At 37.5% G+C, this 23,576-nt stretch overlaps 1 long non-coding RNA gene and 1 pseudogene across 1 annotated transcript in view; one reads left to right on the top strand and one right to left on the bottom strand.

The window, feature by feature from the left end:
* LOC102496588 (uncharacterized) overlaps window positions 1-23,576 on the bottom strand; it is a 162,989-nt gene that overhangs the window by 50,023 nt on the left and 89,390 nt on the right. The window lies entirely within an intron of this gene.
* LOC102488000 (spliceosome-associated protein CWC15 homolog pseudogene) lies at window positions 2,014-2,689 on the top strand (annotated as a pseudogene).

Genomic DNA, 23,576 nt, shown 5'->3' with positions numbered 1-23,576 from the left:
CTCTCTCAATAAATAAATACATTTAAAAAAAATAGATTACAGATTTACATGTAAGGCTCAAAACTATAAAAACAATAGTAGAAAATGTGGTGGGAGCTCCATAATTTTGGTCTATCAATGATTCTCTGGATATGACTTCAAAAATCACAGGCAGCTGGGACCAGCAGTTAGCGTAATGGCTATGTCACTGGACTCCCATGTAGTTGACTGTGGTTAGAGTCCCAGACCTGGTGGCTTAAACTCACACGCACGTGCATGTGTGCTCACAATCCCAAGAGGAGAATGAAGAAGAAGGCATTGTGGCATGGCCACTACCCCGGGGGTGATTTCTCACTTCCGTCTCTCTGTCTCTCTCTGTCTTTCTGGCGAGCACACATGTCCTATAGCAAAAACCTCTCAAAAAAAAAAAAATCACAAGAAACCAAGGTAAAACATACCAATGACTACATTAAATTAAAATTCTGCACAGCAAAGGAAAATCAATAGGGTGAAGAGAAAACCTACAGAATGGGAGAAAATATGTGTAAACTATACCTGATAAGGGTTAATATTCAAAATATATAAGAAACTCAAACAACTCAGTAGAAAAAAAAACTAATTTAAAATGATGAAAAGACCAGAATGTATATTTCTCAAAAGAAGTCAACAAAATGGCCAGTAGGTTTCTCAGGGGACTTCAGAAAGTTTGTGGAAAAATTGAAGTATAACTTTATTTTGGTGCAAGAACAATTTTATAGTCCATGCATAGTTTTTCCATAATCACATTTTCTGTGAACTTTGTGAATACTTCTCATATAAAAAAATGCTCAATTTTATCATCAAGGAAATGTAAACTAAAATCACAATGAGATATCACATCAATCCTATTAGTATAGTTATTATCTGAAAGACAAAAAATGACAAGTATTAGCAAGGATGTGGAGAAAGGGCACCCTTGCACACTGTTGGTGAAACTGTAAATTGATATACCCATTATGGGAAATAGTATGGATATTCTTTTAAAAAAGTTAAAAATATAACTACCATAAGATCCAGCAATTCCACTACTGGATACATTTCCAAAGGAACTGAAATGAGTATGTTGACACAATATCTGCACTTTCATATTTATTGCAACACTATTCTCAACAGCAAAAATATGGAATCAACCTATATATTCCTCAACAGATGAATGGATTTTTTTAAATATGGTATATAAACAAAATGAAATATATTCAGCCATAACAAACAAATCTTATAATTTAATGGATGAATCCAGAGGACATTATATTAAGTAAAATAAGACAGGCAGAGAAAGAAAAACATCACATAATCTCACTCATGTGAAATCTTAAACAGTTGATCTCAAAGAAATAGAGAGTAGAATGGTGGTTACCAGAGACTGAGACTGTTGGGGAGAAGAGGGTTGGAGAGATATTGATTAAAGGATACAAAGCTGAACAATGAGGTGACTATAGTAAATGACGATGTATTGAATTATTGAGATATACTTGGAAAGTTGATAGTAAATGTTCTCACTGCAAAAATGATAGCTATATGTGGGATACATATGTTAATTAGCTAGATTTAAGCCACTCTACGATGTGTATGCAATTCATGGCATCATGGTGTACATAATAACTTCATACAATGTGTCTGTGAATTTTAAAATAAAAATTTAGACTTTTTTTAGAGAGAAATTTTTTGCTATAGGGTGTGTGCACTCACCAAAGAGAAAAAAAAAGAAAAATTACCCCTGTGGGGAGATGACCACACCACAATCCCTCGTCCTCCAGTCTCCTCTTAAGATTTTGGGCATGCACACACATGCACCCTGTGTGAGTTTTAAGCTGCCAGGTCCAGAACTTGCCCCATGGTCGACTACATGGGATTCCAGCAACACAACCATTATGCCATCTGTTGGTCCAAAAATTTTAGACTTTTTTTTTTCTAAGAATTATTTTGGAAGAGTGACTAATGGTATCTGTATGATTTTCAGAGGCTACTACACCAGACTTCGGCCAAACACAGAAGATGACAACAGCAGTCAGGCCAACCTTTGAACCTGCAAGGGGTGGAAAAGGAAAAGGAGAAGGTGATTTGAGCCAACTCTCAAAATAGTATTCAAGCAGAGACCTATCCTTGAATACAAAGATAAAATACAAACAGACTACTCAGGATGCCCCTGAAGAGGTTTGCAACCGTGACTTTAGGAGAGAGTTGGAAGAGAGAGAGAGAGCTGCTGCCAGAGAAAAAAATAGGGATTGTCCAACCCAAGAACATACAACTGCCTCTTCAGTGTCAAAGAAGCCTTGATTAGACCAGATTCTTGCTGCCAACCTTGATGCAGATGACTCTTTGACAAACAAAGAAGATTTTGAAGAGGAGAGGGATGATGACAATACTGCAGAACTAGAAAAAGTTTGAAAAAAAAGAAAGGACTGAAGAACAGGCCAGGAAGGAACAAGAACAAAAAGCTGAAGAAGAGAAAATTCAAATGGAAAACACTCTGAGTAGAAACCCACTACTTAATCTTATGGGTCCATCCCAGCCACAGGCCAACTTCAAAGTTAAAAGAAGGTAGGATGATGATGTTGTCTTTAAGAACTGTACAAAAGGCTTAGATGATCAGACAAAAGACAAAAGATTTGTAAATGATGCTCTACGCTCTGAATTCCATAAAAAGTTCATAGAGAAATATATTAAGTAGGGGCGTGGTGGCGGCCGCCCTATGGAAATATATTTAGTACAGTTTTATGCACTTAATTAAAGACTGTAAAATGTAACAAAAAATAATTATTTTATTTAACTTTATTTATTTATTTTAATTTGGCCAGAGAGGACAGAGTGAGAGAGAGAGAGACAGAGAGAGAAAGTGAGAAAGCAAGCCACCAGGTCCAGGACTTGAATTGCAGTTGGCCATGTGGGAGCCCAGTGCCATTTACCACTATGCCACCTACCGGCCCCAAAATTTAGACTTTTTAAAGACAAAAATTATTCAGCTTTGGGGACTGGCAAAACATGGGGTAAGGATTGGTCAAATAATAATAATAATAATAATAACAAAGAAACCTAATCTCTTAGACAGACTAAAGTTGATAAAATAACGAAATTCATATTGGATAGGGAGTCAAATGACACTTGTTAAAAGATCATCTAACTAGAAGAAATGAAAATAGCTTTGCAAAAGGATATCCTATTGAACACAGAGAAAATATTCAAGTAAGAATGAAAAAGGTGAATGAATAGGTGTTGACTTCACATGGAAAACTCTTATGATGTAAATTCTTAACGACAGCAATGAACTGAGCAGGTCCAGTTGGACCTGGAAATATATAAATAAAGATAGTTGATATCAAAGAGGTTGAGACACTGAAACTGAGCGACTAGTTATCCTGTGAGGCATTGTTGTGGATATTGGAACCACTTCCCCCCAGAACACTGTAGAGAAGAAATTTATCATCCAGTTATTCATCATTGCACTGTGTACCACTCACTGCTATATGTATTCAAGATGAGCCAACTCAGGGACAGTTCATGCTCTGATGGAGCTTAAATTTATCAGGAAAGTCAGAATTAATTAATCATATAAACTCATTTTAATACAAACCGAAACATGAATACAGAAAGATGAGAACACAGTTTCTGGGAGCATATAATATAGGAATGAGAGCTATACTTAGGAGTGAGAGAAGGCTTCTCTGAAGAAATGACAGCTGTGTCAGGAGGTGAAGGATGTGTTAACCAAAAATAGGTGAGAAAGCATTTTGTACATAGAGAATGGCACATGTAAAGACCATTTTAGGAAGGCTCTAGCAATAAACCTGTTAAGATACCAACCTTGATTGGAAAACATGAGGTGGAGAGAAGTGAAACCATTAAAGAAATGTTTCTGATGTAAAATTAATAGTACTTGGTGACACACTGGATAGAAGAAATAAGGCTTTTATCTGGAGCAAACGGGTAAATAGTTATATCAGTCACCGCATTAGGAAACGCTAGGAAAGGTTTTGGGAGAATTAAGAAGGGTAGTGACCATGAGTACACTTTTTGGACATGTTATGTTTAAGGTTGCTTTAACTCCAGTAGGAGATTTCTAGTAGGCAGCATGGATCTGAAGACCAAGTAAATATAAATCATCATGAAAGATGTTAAATTACGCAAAGCACAATTAGAATAGAGATCATTTCAACTAGATATAGGAAAGCTTTGTATATTTAGAAAGCTTTCAAATTATATAAGAATACAGTGTGGTCTCAGATTGGGTTGGCAGTCAAAAGTGCTTTACCTTTATCTGTAATATTTCGAATTTACAAAATCTATAGTATATTCGTGTGTTACATGTGTAATTAAAATTGTTTTTAAACTGGATGACCAGAAAGATTCCTTATACTAACACAGTGACTAAAAGCATGAAAAAAAAACATGAGCATGCAATGTAAGGAAAAAACAAAAATAACTAAATGTTTTGGGTTTTTTTGGAGAGTTTTTTTTTGTTTTTGTTGGTTTTTCTTTTTTTTTTTTTTTGCTATAGAGTGCGTGCGCTCGCCAGTAAGACAGAGAGAGACAGAGAGACAAAAAGTGAGAAATCACCCCCCAGGGGGGATGGCCACGCCGCAATCCCTTCTCCTCCATTCTCTTCTCAGGATCTTGGGCAGGCACGCACATGCACCCAGCGTGAGTTTAAGCCATCGGATGGAGGACTCAAACCGCGGTCGACTACATGGGAGTCCATCAACATAGCCATTACGCTGACTGCTGGTCCCACTAAATGTTTCAGGAAATACAAATACATGTCACACAGAATGCTATAGGCCAAATATAAAGAAAATAAAACATGGTATGATTTTTAAGAATAGGCAAAGTTGGGGCTGGACTATGGTGCAGTGATAAAATGCAACACTCTGACTCATGTGGGAAGCTTCTGAGTTTGCATCTTGAGGTGTCTCTGAATGTACCAGGTACACGTGTTCCCATGATCTGGGGTTGGCTGAGGTAGAGTGAGAATCAGAGTTTTAAGGCCCTGTTGGGGGTGCCTGTCTTTCTGTCTCTCTCTCTTTGTCTCTCTTGCTCATGGAAAAAAGAAACTCATTAAAAAAGAAAGAAAAAGTGAACAAGATTTTCAACTTAAACTTGCATTTGCAACATTCTCTGAGTGGCTGTGGAATTGTGGCATGTTGACCAAAAAGTGAACTTTTCTACATAGAGTAATATAAACTCCGTTTACTAGTTTTCAAATTGTACACTTAACTACAAAGTATAAAAACCTAAGTTAGATGCAGCATATAATATTGTTAATACTTTCTCAGTATAAAAGTAAAATGGGGGTGGGGGGACAGGTGGCATGGTGGTTAAGGTGCTGGACTCCAACATGGTCAACCAATGTTTGAGTCCCAGACTTGGTAGCTTGAAAATCATGCCAGGCACATGTGCGTGCATGCCCAAAATCCCAGAAGGAGAATGGAGGAGAAGAAATTGCAACATGGCCCTCCTCCTCGGGGGTGATTTCTCATTTTCCCTCTGTCTCAATCTCTTTCTGGTGAGTGCATGCACACTATGGCAAAAAAAAAAAAAGTAACTGACAGAAGCTATGATAAGGAAAATGAAATGATAAGGAAATTATGGATGATAGTATTTTCATTTTAGAATTGAAATTTAATAATAAAGATTTATATGTACAGGTGAATATATATAAAGTATACAGAAACATAAATTATACCCATTAGGGACCAGAAATGTCCTAGATTTCAATTTTTTAAAATTTTGGAATATTTGCATATACATAATGAAAAGGCTTGGAGATAGGACTTATGTCTAAACACATATTTATTTACATTTCATACATACATACCCCAAAGGTAAGTGTGTATACCAGTTTTTTAAAGTTTACTTGATTATTTTCTCCTCCATGAGAGAGAGCGAGAAACCCAACAGGGTCTTCACATTGGGATCTAGCCCCAGCTTCATCCAGCCAGGATCACAGGCTGTGCCTGGCATGTACAGGGAGAATGTGGGATGCAAATATGGGACCTTCCAACGTTACTTCAGCATCACAAAGCATTGCATTACCTCTGTGCCAGCATAGCTGGCCTGCAGTATTTTCATATTGCAGCATCTTGACTCTGACACATCGCCTGAGGTCAGGGGCATGGATTTTTCTACTTGTGACATCATGTTGGGTGCTCAAAAGATTAATCTTGGAGCTTTCCAAAGCATTTAGGATTTTCAGAGTATAGATGCTTAACCTGTATTATTTTCAAAGTTATAAAGGCAACCAACAGAAGAACTCAAATGATGATACTTTAGAAGGAATGTATGACAGAAAGAAAAAAGAAGTATAAATTATTTAACTTTTTTTTTATGTTGAGGAATCAGAAATAGATACAGGCATATTATCTTGAACTACAGAAATTACCATCAGAATAAACAAAAGTAGAACAGTTTTAAAGGTTTTCCCAGAGTTGAAACTGAAGATGGGAAGAGATGCAGCATGAAACTACCTTTTTGCTTCAAGGAACACGCACTATTATTTGAGTAATTTGTTAAAGAAAGGACCACTTTAGTTGAAGGGCTTTTATGGGGCAAGGGTGAGGAGAAATCAGGGAATCTCTCAAGTTCAACCCAACTAACAGTTCTACGACCCCAGAAGATCACCTAGTTGATGCTAAACTTAGTTTAGGCAAAGCTTATCAGGGTCAGAACTCCACAGTTAGTATCCTAGAGCTTAATTTCTGTACCAGCTTAGATGCAAATGCAACTGCCATCTAGCAAATAACATAGATAAGACCTATGTGGAGGTCAACTTAAAAGAACTTTCTAGTGCTTTTCACACCGTTTTTATCCTTAATAATAGTAAGACTAAAAGTATAGCTACAGCCTTTTGACTTGACCTAGAGTACACAATTCCACATTCCCTCATCTGAAATTCTGAAACTCCAGTAAAAACCCAGTCATTATTCAGAAGTCAGGGTACATTTAGGCCAAATCTGACATAAACTGATATGAGGCTCCTTAAAATCATGATTTCTCCCACTTCTTACTTTCTATTGCAAAAATATGAATGCATTTGACAGCAAATTGCTCTCCTGGATACACTGAGGACATTCTATGGCATAGGGTGTGTGCAAAGTAGTACTAACCTAGAATCTGGAACATTCAGAATTCCCTTTCAAACCTAACTGTGGGATTTCAAAAAGATTTTAATCTTTTTTCAAATATTTTAGGGCTAGCCCTATAGCCTAATGGAGCTAGGTCTCACATGGCAGACAATGGTTTGAATCCCTGTCTGGCAACTTGAAAAACATGCCTCGAGCATGTGCATAATAGGCCCCAAACAAACATGTGCATAACATGCCCCAAACATGTGTGTAACATGCCCCAAATCCCAGCAGGAGGAGAAAGGATTTCAACATGACTATGGTCCGCAAGTAGATGCTTTCTTTCTCTCCCTCCTCTTTCTCTGACTCTTTTTGGCAGCACTTGCCCTCTGGCAATTAAAAAAAAAAAGTAAAATATCTCAGAAGTGGCTGAATCAAGTTTTGAAGACAAGTATTTACAGGTAGAGAAAATAAAAGCATTTGCTTAAATCTATATAGACCTATGTGATATAACTAGAACATATACTTTAAACCAGAAAGAACTTTTATCAAATGTTTGGTTTTTATTTCTCTCTTTCTTATAAAGCTGGATCTATGAATGTGGAAATAATTTTTTTTTATGTTTTGGTAGCTTGGACTGCAATTAAATGGGGAAATCTTTGCAAATATATTTGCTTCCTACTCGTGAATTTTTGAAAAGTGAAAATGTGTGTTTTCACCAAGTTCGAACGAGACAGAACAAGTGATTATTACTTTCCTCTGGTGTGGAAGGGACATGCCGATTTTGCTCAAGCCAGGAAGTGTTTATGTTTTGAATTAGCCAATAAAACAAAGCATACTAAAAATAAATGCTGAGCTACAACACATTAAAACAATTATACAAGTGTTATTCCTAGTAAACAAACAGACTTAGATGATATTATTGCCTTTCTACATTTTTTTCCCCAAAAAAGCACTAACACATGAAAAGTAAACAGTGCAATTTTGTGGCTTAAAATGACACTTCCATGTAAATTGCTTGGTGCTATTAAGCTGTTCCTCTGTATTTCCCACATTCATTTGTCACATATTGATGTTGGCACTACCACTGAGCGCCTGTGAACTTAAGTGAACTCTTCCTTTCTTTAACATTTTTATAGGAAATATTTTAAATGTACACCAAAGAGAATATCAAAATTAATCACCATATAGCTATCACCCAGATCCAATGATTACTGATTAACAGCACTTCACCACACTTGCTTTATTTTTCTTCTTTCTCTCCTCTTATTGCTCTCTCACTCTCTCATTGTTTCTTGCTTTTTCTTCTCACAAAATATTTGATCCCAAAATGCTCCAGTGAAAATTTCTGAAATATAAGGGCCTTTTCTAATTTAACAACACCAGTAGAACACGAGTAACATATTCCTTTAATGTATCTACCCAATGTATGTACCCAATCCATATTCTAATTTTATTGATTATGTCAAAAATGTTTTGAGGGAACCAGCAGTTAGCGTAATGGCTATGTCGCTGGACTCCCACGTAGTCGACTGCGGTTCGTGTCCCGGACCCAGTGGCTTAAAACTCATGCCGGGCGCGTGTGCGTGCGTGCCCAAGATCCCGAGAGGAGAATGGAGGAGAAGGGATTGCGGCGTGACCATCCCCCCTGGGGGGTGATTTCTCGCTTTCTGTCTCTATGTCTCTCTCTGTCTGTCTGGCGAGCGCACGCGCCCTACAGTGAAAATCTCTCCAAAAAAAAAAATATATATGTTTTGAGACCAGCAGGTGACATAGTGGTGACATCTCTGGACTCCTACATGGCCAACTACAGTTCGAGTCCCCGATCTGTCGGCTTGAAACTCACACTGGACACATGTGCATGTGTGCCCAAAACCCTGAGAGGAGTATAAAGGAGAAGGGATTGCAGTATGGCCATTGCCCCCGCCCCAGGAAGGGCGATTTCTCACTTTCTATCTCTCTATCTCTCTTTGTCTCTCCAGCAAGTGCATGTGCCCTAGAGCAAAAATCTCTCTCTTAAAAAAACAATCTCAAATGGTTTTCTAGTCTTTTCTATAAAAGTATCTTGCTAATCACTGTTTCATTATTTTGATCCATAATAATCTGCTTTGAATGTATTAAAATTAAATCATACATTTTTCATCATATGAAACTCATGTAATCTATATCTTGGTTAAGTGAGTGGTTACGGAGGCTGGAAAACTTGGGTTCATTTCCTAGTTACCCCGCTTACTTGCCATGTGATTTTGGACAGGTTATGTAATTCTCATATGCCTCAATTTCCTCTTTATAAAATGGAGAAAATTGTAGCATAACCCCATAAGGTTGTGAGGAGTAAACAAATTATTGCATTTAAAGCATTCACTGCAAGGCCTGACACACAGAAAACCTAAATAAATTCAGTTTCTTATTTTCCTACAGTGTGCTTTTTTCTGGTCACACTGTATGCTTACTTTCTGGGTTTCTGCAATCTGCTCATCATTTCTAGCATTTTGAATACAAGCATTTATATACTTAAGAGGAAATACTTGTAACGTAGGTACTAAAGGGGTTCCTCTACAGAATACAAAATTAAACTTAGCTCCTCTTTGGCAAAATCAGCCCTCAACTATCACTCAGAACCTACAGAAATCCTTGTACAATAGCAAAACCTGTCATATATAAAGAGAAGACACTTCACATGGCCTAAAATGGCATCTTTTGGGGACTAGTACAGAGTTTAGAAATGAATTCAAATGCCTTCGGATAGCACATGTTTTCCCTCTGTACCCCAATTCCCACTTACTTTATTTTCTTCGCATAGATTTCTAACTCCCATTTTCTCATCTTGGCTTCTAACGGTTACTAGTTGCTTGAGTTTAAAAATGTTGCACAACCTCTTCAGTCATTAGTTTCTCATCTGTAAAATGGGTCTAATTATACTTACTTCATGGGATAGTTGTGAGGATTCAGGGAACCAACACATTTACATATCCATTACATTGTAGATGCTCATTAAACATTAGTCTCTTTTCCACTTTGAATAAATCGGGATTTCGCCATTTCTTGTGGCAGTAATATCCTATCCCTTTCGTTGTTCTTTTTCAGTTCTCTCAGCCTCAGACACATTATTTTCTCTCCCACTCTTTCTTCCTGTTGTTTTCCTTCCTCTCTACTGACATTGCCTTTAGGCATCCAGCCAGTTCACTGTGCAGTACTCTGAGCTAAGGAACAGGAAGTATCAACACGACTTCCATCACTGCCATGACCGAAATTGCTGTTACCACTGTCCTGCTTCTACCAAAACAATAGCAGCAACAATAACTGCTTATACTTATCTAGCACTTAATAATCTTAGTTTCTCACATGTCATTATATTCAGTCCTGTTCACAACCCTGTGAACGGAATACTACTAACTTTCATTTTATAGTTAAGATAGCCAAAGAGCAGAAAATTGCTTAAGGGTCGGTCCAGAGAAAATGTTCTTGGGGCCGGCAGGTGGCATGGTGGTTAAGGCACTGGAGTCCCACACGGACGACCATGGTTCAAGTCCTGGATCTGGCAGTCCACTCTCACTTTGCCCCTCTTTCTGGTCAAATTAAATATAATAATAATGAAACAGATATGGCTTATTACCTGTTGATGATGGCATGTATAATATTCTCAACTGGGTTGGTCTGAGAAGTATTTCATGATGGGTAAAGTCTTTTTACAAGCAAAATGAGAAATAGTGATTGACTGTTTAAAAAATAATTAGAATAATAATAACAATGATTGGGGAAAACATTGAAAAGATACTGAATGATGAAGTGGGGAGATTAATGTCTCTGTATTGACTGACATGCATGGCATTCCCTTTTGAAAAAGCAATGTAATATACTGTAAAGTTATATGCAATCCAATGTAGTATAAACAAGATTGTGATGATAGTAAATAAATAAAATGATAATAATAAATAATAAAATTTAAAATAATCATTAAAAAAGAGAATGTTCTTACAGTATTCTGTTTGTTTTAATGCCAGAAGGCATGTTTACTCAAATGAGAGAGAGAACACCTCCCACCCTCAATAAGGGGTCTTGTTATACCACAATTCTTTTTCCTTCAGTTATTTATCCTGTGAAGATTCTAGGCATGTGAACATAGCTGCTTTTCAAACTGTTGAGGGAGGGAATCAAACCCTGAAGTGAAACATGAGACCTGGCTTCTTCGACATGGCATTTAACTGCTATGCTATCGGGTTGACTCCTTATCAGTCTTTAACCAGTATTAGCCACATCTCAATGAACAATATCAGATGATAAATTTTTGTTTCTTCTAACATTAAACTAGTATTGAGGACCAGGAAGAACCAACAGTTGTGGTTCTGTGTTAGTTTCTTTTTAATTGCTAGCAAAAATATTAGGTTATCGGCAAAGTCATGATGTATTTTTCTGTTTTTCTATGCAAAAATGCGTCATGACTTTCCCAATGTAGGAAATTCCATATGGCTCACTCCACAGTTCAAATCTCTGACCCAGCAGCTTGAAAAAACACATCAGGCGTATGTGACTACATGCCCAAAATCCTGAGAGGGAATGGAGAAGGGATTATGATGTGGCTATCCCCCTAGGGAGTGCTTTCACAAACTCTCTCCTCTCCCCCACTCCCATCTCCAGTGAACCCACACACTCTATAGCTAAAACTTAAATAACTAACTTTGAACAAATATTACACCCTTTCAAAAAACATTTCTGATTTAAACAGACTTGTCACTCCAAACTCTGTCTTGGAAGCAGATTTTAAAAGAAGCTCTTGCTGAAGGACTTGTGGTACTGGAGTTTACATAAAGCCCTTCAAGGAAATGAAAGTTAGGGACAAAAGTAACAGGAACCATAGTTTGTGTATGATAACCGCTCTGATTCTGTGAGTCAAGGATGGAAGAACAGGGAAAGTGGAAAGCAAATTAAATTCTTGCCACTGATAATTAGGAAGAAGTCGTCCAAGTTAGCTGGTGGCTAAGGCCACTGTTTGCCACGTGGCTGACTGTATGGTTCAAGTCCTGGACCCAGTAGGTTGAAAAACACTCTGTGTGCATGTACACACTCTGTGTGCTCAAAATCCTTAAAGGAGAACGGTAGAATGGAGAAGGGAATGCAGCATGGCCATTCCCCTGGAAGGTGCTTTCTTACTTTCTCACTCTGTGTGTGTGTGTGTGTGTGTGTGTGTGTGTGTGTGTGTGATGTCTGGCTACACATGCACCCTATAGCAAATTTTTCAAAAAGAAGTTGTCCAAGTATTAACCTTCACTCAAGAAGAACTCAGTTGAGAAATCTGCCTATCAGAATTGACTACAACAGCCTTAAATCTATACCACCACCCTGAAATGAACATTCTGGCTGTTAGTTAATAGAAGTAAGGTGAACTCAGAAATAATAATAAGTAAAATTATGCTTTCTATAGCTTCATAGATTTATTAGAGTACTCTAATTTATACTATTACAGGATAATGAGAAATATATTTAATTTGGATAATTTGCTTTTTGTACTGTTTTGTACTGTGTTCTAATGTATGTGTCACACTGAAGTTATTCTAAAGAAATTTGTTTAAATGACATAAAGGGCCAGTCAGTGGCATGGTGGTTAAAGCTTCAGGATTCAGCATGACCAACTGTGCTGTCCTAGTTTCAAATCCTGTGGCTTAAAAAGCACACCTGTAAGGAAAAATAGAAGAGAAGGGACGGTGACATGGGCATCCCCCCCAGTGGAGGCATTTTTTTTCACTTTCTCTCTCTCACATGTGTGCACGTTTTAAATTTACATACATCTCTAAAATTATGACTTCTTTAGTGATACTTTTATTTTTAAAAATCTCCAGTGAGAAATCTTAAATGTAAGGTATTGTTAAACCAGCCAAATATTTTTTTTAAGATTAATGGCAATTAAACATCAAATTCAACTGTTTTTTCATTCTCTTCCCATGGATAAGACAGTATAGAGCATTGTAAAGGATAGTGGAGAATAATGTTTATAATGGCAAAAACTGATGGTACCCATCAGTTCATAATGTGTTGCTGACAGAGATGACTGAGACTGAGTGAATAACAAAGACATAGCAATGTAATACCAGAGTTCTGTTGGCTGGAAAGTCCAAAGGGATCACAAAATGGCAGAAAGCAGAAATTTCATCTGAGTGTGGTCTGTACCCATGTCACTTTCTCTGCTCACTCACCCTAACTCAATCACAGAAGCCTTACCCTAATGACATCATCACACCAAAAGGCAACACTTCCCTACAACATGATCAAATGCATCCTGTTGCAATGGCTGAGCACATGAATTGGGGCGAGGGGATACGTGCAAACAGTGACAGTGCCATATTTAAAAAAAAAAATTAGGCAAATATACAAAGGAAAGGATATGAAAAAGGAAGCAATTAATACTTCAGCCAAAAGAAAGCAGCTGCGATAGGAGGCTAGAAATAAAAGTGAGATTTTGAAAGAAAACAAATACCATTTTCATTATTATTTAATAAGTATTTACTTGCTAAAGATATCCAAGTGCCATATAAACCATAGTATCAGACAAAATTCTTGTCCAGGAAAGTTAATCAAGGACCCAAGGGTGCCAGTGGGTACCAACTCATTAACTTGACTTTGTTAGTTTTGAAGTTTGTCATTTTATCCTCTCTATTGTTGTGATTCAATGGTACTTTGTATTTTAGTTTTCATTACACTTTATTGAAATCATTTGCTGACATACTGCCTCCAGCAGACTGTGTGTCCTTCATGGTAGGGTCTATCCTTCTGTTCACTTCTGCACCCTTAACCCCTAGCAATGTCTCCACATCTATGTCCCCCACAGGGAGCAGGTTCAGTCTGGAAAAGTCTTAAATTCCATTTATCAGTCTCCCTCCAAGCTTGCTCCTTTCCCTGTTTCCCCTCTCTAAATTAAGGGTGCCACTTTCCAGTATGTCTCAACATAAAATATGGTAGCCATCCTTAATTTTTCTCTTTCCTTTCTGTCATACATCAAACAGTCAACACAAAAATCAATTCATTTTTCTCTAAAAATGTCTCACAATATCACTTTGCTTCTTCATCATCACTGCTATGCTCTGGTTTTGATGTCTCACTTCAAGCCAGTCTCTAAACTGCCATGCATTATTTGTTCTTTCATTCATTCAGAAGTTTCCTATCACCAATGAGAAAGTGTAACCTTTCCTCCATGACACCTGGTACTCCATGACCAGGTTCCTGCATCTTCCTCAAGCTTGTCTCTTGCTCTTCACCTTACTCCCATTCTATCTTTTCCCCAAAATTGAATTGCTGGTCCTTCAAATACTTGATACCTCCATTTTCTTATATATGCTTTCCTTCTTCCTAAAATCTATTCCTCTCTTTTTCAAAGCAAAGTTCTTTTCATTCTTCAAAGCTTTGATTTAATATTATCTCCCCTAAACAAAGTTTTCCTGACTTTCAAAGTTTGATCTCTGCCTCCACATTCTCACAACACATGGTTGTATTTCCATTAGAATATTAATCATATGGGGGCCAGTCAGTGGTGTGGTGAGGGTGACTGAATCCCACGTGGCCTATCACACAGTTAGAATCCCAAACCTGGTGTCTTGAAAAATACACTGAGTGCATGTGCGTGCAAACTCAAAATCCCAAGAGGAGAAAGGAGAAGAATAGATTGCAGCATGGCCATCCCCCCAGAGGGTGCTCGCTCGCTCTCTCTCTCTCTCTCTCTCTCTCTCAAGTGCGCACACCCTCTAGAAAACAAAAAAAAAACAAAAAAAAAAAAAGATCACACAGTTAGAATCCCAAACCTGGTGTCTTGAAAAATACACTGAGTGCATGTGCGTGCAAACTCAAAATCCCAAGAGGAGAAAGGAGAAGAATAGATTGCAGCATGGCCATCCCCCCAGAGGGTGCTCGCTCGCTCTCTCTCTCTCTCTCTCTCTCTCTCTCGTAAGTGCACATGCCCTATAGCAAACTAAAAACAAACAACAACAAAAAAAGAGTATTAGTCATATGCTATGATCATTACTTACATCATGGTCCTCCCACTGGGTTCTGAGTTTTCTCAAGAATTTGGACTATGCTACACCTTTTATTTAATCTAATATATTGTAAGTACTATAAAATATAATCAATATAAAAATTATTGAGATATATTTTTTACACTAAATCTTTGAAATTTAGTGTATATTTTACACTTATAGCATATCTTAATTCAAAAGAGCCACCTCTGTAGGATTCAAAGGATTATTTGAACAGTGCTGGTCTAGAATTATAAAATGAGAGAGAAGTGGATTAAAAATATGTAAGTTTCCTTTTGTTCTGTTCCAGAAGAGGGGCAGTATGGTAAAAAGCAGGGAGGCACATGACAGCTTGGCACCACCAGAGACTTGCAGTCATTCTGACTGATCACACTTCAGTATACTAGGAAGGAAAGTCATGTTGCAGACCCCAGTGAGGAGCCACACCTGGGAGGGGTTGATTTAACAATGATGCTAGGCTTTGGGGACCAGCAGATGGCGTAATGGTTACATTGCTGGAGTCCCATATAGTCAAACACGGTTTGAGTCCCAGACCAGGTGGCTTAAAATCCACACTGGATATGTGTGCATACTTGCCCTAAATCCCAAGAAGTGAGTGGAGAAGAGATTTCAGTGTGGCCATTCCCCTGGGGGGTAATTTCTAGCTGTCTGTCTCTCTGTCTCTCTCTCTCCCTGGGGAGCGTATATGCCCTATAGCAAAAATCTCTAAAAAAAAAAAAATTTTTTTAAATATTATATTCACACTTTGCCCTGTAGGTAACAAGGAGGTGTTACATGATGGGAGGCAGGACTCAGCATGATCAGCTCTGCATTTTGTAAAGATCAATACGGGCCCTGATTGGAGGAGGAAATGCAGGGACAAAGGGCCTGCCGGATATTATTCCAGCGTGTAGACAAGCAATAAGGAAGGACTAAACCAAGCAGAAGTAGGGAAGGACATGGTTCAAAAAAATAGCAAGAGCAACAAGCAGGTACACAGAGAAAGGACTGGAGGAGAAGAGGCAGGGGCCCATATTTCTGTCCTAGATAACTAGAAAGATGATAGGGCTTCTAGACACCATAACTGGAAAAATAGGAGACGATCCATCAAAGAGAAGAAAAAATCCCTAACAGAAGGTTCCAGAGAGACCCATCTTATGTAGAATGCTTCTCTGTAACAGTCTGCCATAGTTAAGAACAACACAACAGTTCATTGATTTTTTTTTCTTTTATGGAAAACTCAGTGAAAGGGATATTTTTTTTAAAGATGCTTAGCCAATTTCCAGCCCTGTATTGGAACAATCATATCAGAGTTATAGTGTGAGGCTTGTTTTCTGACAGAACATCATAAGTTCACAATCTAATGTTCTCAAGTCAACCACAAACTCTCCACAGAAACCTAAATTTGCCTGAACTGTGAACTCAGTACTCTGTTTTGAAACGTCAGTGACAGGAATACATTGAGTTTCTCTTTACCTCACAAAGACATTAGTTGTTATCTGGTCAGTCCTTCTGACCACATTTTTCTGTCTCTTATTATCAAAGATTTCACCATCACAATTAATGGTCTTTCAATGCAGCTCCAAGCACTATATCCTCTCTTAACTTTGTCTAGGGCAGGTAGACAAAGGCAAGATTTCTAACCTGGACAGCTCTTTTTATTAGGAATCAAAATCCTTCTCAGAAACCTAGCAGTCTTCCCCTCTGACTCATTGAAGGAAATTGGTTTGTATTTCTACTCCTAAGCTCCTGGCAAAGAGCAGTAAGATTACCATGCCCTGACCTAGGCTAAATATGGTTCATCCTATAGGTTCTGTAGGATTGAGGGTGAGATGGTGAAGGATAGAGAAGACCACCTTTACTTTTCCTGAGCTACTGAGATAACAATAATAATAAAACCAGCAATCAGTATTATTGCTGTAACACATGTCCACAAGCTTAGTGACTTAAAACAATACAAATTTATTTTCTTACAGCTCAGGAATGGAAGTCCAAAATGGGCTTCAGTGGACTGAAATCAAGGTGTCAGCAGGACTGCAAGGCTTTGGAAAGCTCTAAAGGGAATCCATTTCTTTATCTTTCCTATCATCTAAAGCTCACCTCCATTCCTTGGCTGATGGCCCACTCTCTATCTTTAAAGCCAGCAGTCAGGTATCTCCCAATTCTTTCTCTCATTCTTTTTTTTTTCTCTCTCTCTTTTTCTTTTATCCTATCAATTTTTCTGAATTTAATATTTCTACATCCCTTTTTAAAGACTTTTGTGTTTATACTGGGTCTGCCTAGATAATCCAGACTAATCTCTCCATCTCAAATTCTTTAATTTAATCCCATTTACAAAGTCTCTTTTCCCATGTATCGTAACAAGCTTTCAGGTTTCAGGGATTAGGGTGTGGATATCTTTGGGTTTACCACGGTCAGGTTTCCATTGCCCAGAGATAATGAACAATTGTTGTAATAGCAATCACTTAGTGTCTACCATGTGTCAGTCCATAAACCGAACACTTTATAAATGCTACCCAGTGAAAGACCAATACTAATATTCTGAGAGAGGCAATAACCTTATCTTACAAGTGGGGAGAATGGTATCCAAAGGGTCTATGTTCACAGATTCAGGAACTACCCTCAATTCAAACCCAGACATGCCCATGTCCCAAGTTTGTGCTCTACCATGCTCTCTTCTGCTTAGAAGAGCTTGTTGAAAGTCCCCAAGTGAAGTGTTTTGAATGCCCAAAGTTAAGTGAGCTCTTTCTTCAAGTGTACATCTTGTCAATAGTAAATATGATGGGACTTCCAAAAGTTCAAGGAAAAGTGATATTAAATACAAGTTTATTTGGGGTATAAAAAATTGAAATACATGCATATTTTTTCATAATTCATGTTTTCCATGAACTTTTTGAAGACCTCCCCTTGTAAACCTGGGTCTTATTTCTCTAAATTTTCAGTAAACTGCAACAATGTTGTATTTTATAAAGAAAGTCAGTAACAATTTAATCTCATTTTACTTCTCAGTGTGTATCCCTGTGGAATATCAACCCTATACACATTCATTTCCATTTTCTGTCTATGTCTTTCAAGATCATCAGAGCGAAAATACTTTCTAAAAATGAACATTTTAAAATAATGTTAACAACGTTAAGTGGGTTTATTGTTATTTCCTCTTTGTTTTAAGTTCCAGGGTAGTCCATGATTGGATTTAAATACATATAATATGTTACCTCTCTGGAAACCATTCTTTCTCCTAGAAACACAATAAAAAAAGTAAAAATAACAAGTAGTTATATCAATATATTAGGAGACAAAGATTATGAACAGAACTTAACACCATCTATTTGCCAAAAGGCAGAGAAGGGTTATGGGTTAGAGGAACAATCTTTGATCATCATACATAAGGAATTCCTAAGAAGACACAGTAACACCAAATATGCAAAAACTGAATGATTGCCTTAAAAACTATTGTATTGCAAGGGGATACCAATTCCAAGAAAGTTAAAATATAAAGTAAAAATCCGTAATTATACCTTGACTTTAAGACCATGTTCAACAACATATTCCCAACTTTTTCTTATCTTTTCTGTTCTCTTCTTTTCTTTTTAACAATTAAATATCACAGGCTACTCTTAGTTCTGATGGGTGTCTAGTTGAAGCTAAAAAATTAAACCCTCTGCCAGCCATAATCTTCTTCTTAATAGTTCTATGACTAGTATCAGCACTGTGGTTTGTTTTCCATTCCTGTTTAAGTATTAAGAATAAAACTCAATACAATATTTATCTACATAATTACAGATACAAACCCTAGTATACAGCCAACACTGAGCTACTGCAGGCAAGCAAACTCAGTAAGAGTCGATAGACACCACTCCAAATTCAGCAAAAGAAAGGCACTCCCACATAGTCGACCATGGTTCAAATCCTGAATCTAGCAGCTTAAGACCCACTGAAGGCATGTACATGAGTGCCTGCCTAAAATCCTAAGAGAAGAATGAAGGGGATATATATATCAAATGGAAGGAAAGGAATGCCAAGATTGATATCAAATGTTGAATATCCATCATTTCAACTAATTCACACAAAGGTTTCATGTACGTGTATTATATGACAGGGTGTGTGGGAAAGGGTAAAGCCTATTTTTCTGTCTGGGAAGCAAGTTTGGCTTTTTGTCTTGAGCTCAGACAATATTACAGTTAAGATGTTTCCAAATCAAATGGAAGGAAAGGAATGCCAAGATTGATATCAAATGTTGAATATCCATCATTTCAACTAATTCACACAAAGGTTTCATGTACGTGTATTATATGACAGGGTGTGTGGGAAAGGGTAAAGCCTATTTTTCTGTCTGGGAAGCAAGTTTGGCTTTTTGTCTTGAGCTCAGACAATATTACAGTTAAGATGTTTCCAACACAATGCAGATCTAACAATCTAGCACTTTTCATCAACAACCCCTACATTCATGTCCATTCTTTCTCTCTCCAGGATCAGGACCCAACCAGCCTCAGGTGCACTGGTTATGTGGCATCTAATGGGAGCTTTCACTGCAGCTGTAAGCACTGCTGTTTTCCAGATGTGTACCCATTAAGTGTACGTCAGTGGGGCTGCTGCAAACCTGGAAGTCTGCAAGTGAGTCATGAAGCAAAAATGACTAGGAAGCTTCGGCATGAACCATTACATAAAAGCTGGAATCTAGACCTTCCACTGACTTTTCCTTTCAAAGTACTGAAGAAGAGGATTACCTTACACCAGAGCCACATTCTATATTGAGCAGAAACTTGTGGATTGTTTTGCTCAGGCCCTTGGGAACATCAGAAGGTTCCTATTAAAATGAACAATGAGTAATAAACTTTAATAGTCTCCAGAGGTACATAATGCCAAAGAATAATTCATTAAAAAATGCAGATTTAATAAGAGTACTTATAACTCCTCATAAATCATTTACTGTAAAGCATAATTTTGATCAAAAGATACTAAAACCATGATATATTATAGCTGGTGCTAAAATAAGTCTTATGTTACCAGTATCAAACAGATAGATAAATTAATGTCCTTAATTAGCAGCTGATGAGAAATCATGAGTAGCTTTAAAAGAATCTGGTAACGTCTGTGAAATGTTCAAGTCTGTTGCCTAAAATAAACTTTTTCCTTTCACAGCTTTTTTTTTTTTTCTCTCCCTGGATCTCCCCTTAAGTTGTGAGCCCAGTACAACATGCAGGCTTGTGTGGCTGCCCATCAAGGAAATTGCTGTCTGACAAAGGTATTTCCAGTCTGTAACGATTACTGTATCTGTCAAACAGATAGTTAAAGTAATAGAGTAAAACCAAGAACGTCCCATGTTTCCCCATATGTCTGAGTAAATAGTATTTTTTCTCACACACATGAAACAGATGAATTGTATTTGTTAGCAGAATACAAAGTAAAACATAATAAAGCCCTTTTTCTCCGATTTGCATAAGCAGCACTAATGTGGAAAGGGGAGTTAGAATTAAGGACTCAGGGTGTCTTTCATTTGTACCCTCTAGTTGTCAAAAACTGAAAAGGTATAATCATCCCAACAAGAAAGACTCAGCGGTTCCTATGGCAATGTTGAGAAGGGAATGCCAAAGATAGGCCAAAGGAGGTGGGAAAGGGGTCAAGATCATTACTGCAATTCTCTTCCTCACTGAATCTTGTTATTTCCTACAGCTTGACAGAAAAAAATTCAACTTTAGTGACTTTTCCTGTGTTCCTGGGTAAGTGTCAAACTTCAGGTGATGGGAGAGTATTAGGGGAAAGGAATAGGAAAGAGATGCTCATATGAAAACAGACCACTGAACTATAGGCTGATAGACAGGCTTCAGGCGTTTGTACTGACATCCCCAAAGTAAAACGAACCTTGCACTTAAAATTAAGGTCTTTCTGGTGCCCACAGGTGACTTGGTGGTTAAGGCACTGGACTTCCATGTGGTTAACTGTGGTTCTAGTCCCTGACTAGCATGTCAGGCATGTTGTATAAGCATGCCCAAAATCTCAAGAGGAAAATGGAGAAGTGATATCAGTATGGTCATTCATCCTGGGGGATGATTTCTCCCTTTTGTCTCTTTGTCTCTCTCTCTCTCTCTCTCTGGCAAGTACATGTGCCCTATAGCAGAAATCTCTAAAAAAAAAACAACAACAACAAAATTAAGGCCCTTCAGAGAAAATGAGTGGGAGCAGGTGGTAGAGTACTTTGATTATCTTTTGAGACACATTTTTCGAGCGTGGGCAAGATACAGAAGCAAGCTGCCAAGTCCCTGAACATTACCTAATCCGATATTTTAACTGTCTGTCATTTAGTTAGTAGTGAAATTACAGTAGGGAATTATGACTTTATAAACATTCCTGACATATGGACTCTCCATGGTCTAAGGTCTCTTAATATAGGACTTGGCTACTAGAGACACACACTTCATCTTCATGCTTTAGTTTCCTTATTTTCACCAGTGAGTACCAAGAAGGCCTCTTTTCTCTTTAATTATTGCCATATCTACTGGAAAAACTAGGCAAGAATGAGTGGAACAGGGCATGCTGAGAGGAGCTGGCATAAAACTGAACCTCGCTTCAGGATGAGACAGATAGATACCAGAGGAGCCAGTGTCTGGGTGTACTGGGACTGATGGAGGAGGACTATCTAGGTGCTATATGATAATATACATAGTAATGTCTTTGTCTTGACTGATATGCATGGTATTTGTGCTAGAAACAGAAATACTGTATACTGCTAAGATATATTTATTTAAATGTAAATTAAAATAAATAAATAAAAATTATTAAAAAATGAAAATGTGAAAAAAATTTAAAAGGTGTTGCCAATCATATATATGTATATATATATATGTGTATATATAATTTTAAAAACTAGCAGAATGAAAATTAAAGGTACAGAACATAATATACTGTTCTCTGTTGAAGATGATAAATATGGTGATATCCTTGATTTGATTATCATGCTCTGCATGTTTGCTTTGAAAAATCTTATAGTACTCCACAAAGATGTACAACAATTAAATGCAAATAAAAAAATTACAAAAAATAGATTTTTAAGAGATATTTTTGCTATAGGGCATGTGCACTTGCCAGAGAGATAGAGAGACAGAAAGTGATAAATTACCACCCAGCAGGGATGGCCACACCACAATCCCTTCTCTTCCATTCTCCTCTCAGGATTTTGGGGCATGCATATGCACCTGGTGTGAGTTTTAAGTTACCAGATCTAGGACTCGAACGGTAGTCAACTACATGGGACTCCAGCTATGTAACCATTACTCCATCTGCTGGCCCTAAAAAATAGATTTTTAAAAGGCTATATATGGAGCAATGCATATTCTAGGACACCTCCCTTCTTGAGAGCTCTGTTTTTCTTCCCACTCCTTTAATAAACTCCCTGCCTTGTTAATAAATTCCCTGATTGGCTGATAGAAAAAAAAATTTTTTGAGAGGTTTTTGCTATAGGGCACATGCACTGGCCAAAAAGACAGTGACAGACAGAGAGACAGAAAGCAAGAAATCACCTCCCCAGGAGGGATGGCCATGGCGCAATCCCTTCTCCTCCATTGTCCTTTCAGGATCTTGGGCACACACGCACACGTGCCCAGTGTGAGTTTAAGCCTCCGGGTCCAGGACTCAAACTGCAGTTGACTACACAGGAGTCTAGCAACATAGCCATTACGTCAACTTCTAGTCCCTGAAAAAAAATTTTAAAAAGAAAAAATAAAGGCTATATGAAGTCTGGTTTGTTTGTTTATTTGTTTAACATTCAATAACTCTTATCATAAGAGAAATGTAAATTGAAACCACACTGGGAAATCAATCACCTAACCCTAGTCATAATGGCTATGATAAAAAGCGAACAAACAAAAATGAAGAATAAGTGTTGGCACGGTTACAAAGAAAAGGGAATCCTTGTGTACTGCTGGTGGAAATGTAACTTAGAACTGTCACTGTAGAAAACAGTATGGAAGTTTCTCAAAAATCTAAAAATAGAATTATCATATAAGCCAGCAATCCCACTATTGAGTATATGCCCAAAGGATAGGAAATTAGAGAGGAATGTGTACCTTCATATATATTGTAGTATCATTCACAATAACTAAGACATGGAATCAACCTAAGTGACCAACAACCAATGAATGGATTAGGAAAATATGGTACATATATATGATGGAATAATACTCAGCCAAAAAGATCAACAAAATCCTGCCATTTGACACAAAGTGAACAAATGTACAAGTGCACACATACATATACAACCTATATATAATGCTAAATGAAATAAGCCAGACTGAATAAGCTAAAAAGTTTATGTTCCTATTTAACATACACCAAATATCTACACTCCATGGTGGAAACTGAAGGACTGGAAAGCATAGAAGTAGAATAATGGGAAGAACCAGAGCTTGGGGTGGGTAGGTAGGATGTTCTTGAGAAATATTAATAGGAGTAAAAATGCCTATAGACAAGAAGATGAGGTTATGGATTTTACTTATAGAAA

This window comes from Tupaia chinensis, unplaced genomic scaffold, assembly GCF_000334495.1.
Source record: "Tupaia chinensis unplaced genomic scaffold, TupChi_1.0 Scaffold000473_1, whole genome shotgun sequence".
Lineage (NCBI taxonomy): Eukaryota > Metazoa > Chordata > Mammalia > Scandentia > Tupaiidae > Tupaia > Tupaia belangeri.
The sequence above is the reverse complement of the archived record's forward strand: the minus strand, read 5'-3'. Positions and strand labels throughout refer to the sequence as shown.